The sequence below is a fragment of the Pundamilia nyererei genome, unplaced genomic scaffold, assembly GCF_000239375.1.
Source record: "Pundamilia nyererei isolate P.nyererei 1_Seehausen unplaced genomic scaffold, PunNye1.0 scaffold00094, whole genome shotgun sequence".
NCBI lineage: Eukaryota > Metazoa > Chordata > Actinopteri > Cichliformes > Cichlidae > Pundamilia > Pundamilia nyererei.
The window spans coordinates 936,688-938,945 of NW_005187495.1; positions in this window are offsets into that span (position 1 = coordinate 936,688).

Genomic DNA, 2,258 nt, shown 5'->3' on the forward strand with positions numbered 1-2,258 from the left:
GCCCTCTTCCTATTGAAAACAACAAAAGTTGTATCCAAGATGGCTGACTTCTAAATGGCCACCATGGTCGCCACCCATCTTGAGGAGTTTGCCCCCTCACATATACTAATGTGCCACAAACAGGACTTTAATATCACCAACCATTCCCATTTTATTATGGTGTATCCATATAAATGGCCCACTCTGTACTTTCCTTTAGCTATACTCAGCTTATCTTGCATTTTGTATGTTTGTTTGTTTCTGGCCTTTTTTTTTAACCTCTGCCAGTGTGGTTATTTTTATGTTTTGAGACAGACATTTGGCATGGGATAGTCTTTGAGTGTAGTTGATTTCATTTTATGACTTTGTTATATACATTACAGTAACACATTACAACAATTTTAAATGCATAACAATTTGAATAAATGTACAATAGACAGTCTTGCTGTGAGTCAATAGTCTTAACCCTGCGTCACTGTGCTGCCCTATGACAAATCTCCCTGAATATTCCCAGATATTTAAGGTAAAAAGGGATGGGTGTGCTCAACTATCCACTACTGTTGGGGCTTTTTGGAAAAGCAAATAACATGTGATCCACTTAGTTCCAGAGGAGTGAATAGGAGGCATTTTCAGAAATGAATTTCAGACAGTTTTGGGATAAGTTTGGGAAGTTTCCTTGTTAAGTCTGATGTCATTAGCCATTTTTCAGTATGAATGGTCTTTTGGATCCAAAAATCAAACACTGAGGTACTACTGAAAGTCCAAGTTCTTCTAGATCTAATAAAATGATCAGTGTGGCTATTCTGAAAGACGTTAAAATAAAGTTTCACATCCAGATATCCATAAAAAATATTTCCAACATCTAATAAAGTTCGAAGTTAGCAGGATATTTGTATGTGTTGTGGTTCAAAGAAACGTTACAACAAAACTTCTTGTCAAAACTGTTATTTACTTCTTTTTTATCTTTAGCCCCTTGTTGCGGACATTGGGTCTTGCTTGAAAACCGAAACATGTAATGTGATGTAATAATAATCTTTTCATTTTAATGTGGAAATCTTTTTTTTTGTTTGTTTGGGTTTTTTTTGCCTGTCCCGTTTGGCTCTTTTGCCATCAGAATTATTGTCTAAAGGCGAAGAAAGATGCCCAACGGATTTACTTTACCAAATGGACCATCCCAGCCCTGCCGTAATGGTCTATTTGATTCACCTTTTATTGTTTATTTTATTTTATTTTCACTTGCTAAGCACGGGACTTTAATGTGGAAATCCGGTAAAAACAAATCCAGATGAAGGAAACACATTTGAACACTACAATATCGTTTTATTGATGGTGTTCTGGTCATCATGCCATCGATATGACGATATATTACCATATCGATATGGTAAATGGACTGGTTGTTATACAGTGCTTTTCCACCCTGACTTAGCATTCAGTGCACTTTTTTATATGCTTTTCCCATGGAAGTGCTTCCTATCTAACATCCACACACCGATGGATGCATCAGAAAGCAAGTTGGCTCTCTGATGCATCTTCCCCAAGGACATTTGGCATGTAAACTAGAGCAGACAGGGATCAAACCACCAACTTTACGATTAGTAGGCGACCTGCTCTACAGCCACAGCCATGAATATAGACGTGCTGAAGAAAGTTTTCAGCTTTAACGTTGCCTTTACAGATGAGCAACTCCCTCTGGTTTGTGTTCTTTGACATTTTTAAAAACCAGGTTGTCTAATTACTATTTAATGCAATCACCAGTTTTGGTGGTTGTGGGCAGCATTGTCTTGTTCTCATGTTTCACATTAAAAACAATTTTAACCCGATTTCATTGGGGTTAAAACTAAACTGATAAAGAAGAGGTACAGTTTAATTTACTTTTAGTAATATTTTATTAGTTATACTCATTACTCTTTTGATTTATATATCTAGATTCTAGGATATGAGTCATACCACGTACACAGATATGCTGAAGAATCGTTTGAGGGCACCTTCAGAGTTGCGGACCTTGGTCTGGTTTGTGTGCTTTGACATTTTTAAAAATACGGTTGCCTAATTACTGTTTTAATGCAATGGTTTTTGTGGGCATTTGGTTTTCATGTTTAATGTTAAAAACTCTTTTAACCCAATTTCAGTAGTGCTGAAATTTTGAATTGATAAAAGAGAGTTACAACTTATTATACTTCTAGAAAATATTCATTATATAAATCAACAGAGTAAATAGTTTAACCCTTGAATGCACAACCTACCAATACCTACACTCTTCCACGAGTGGGGTCAAAAAT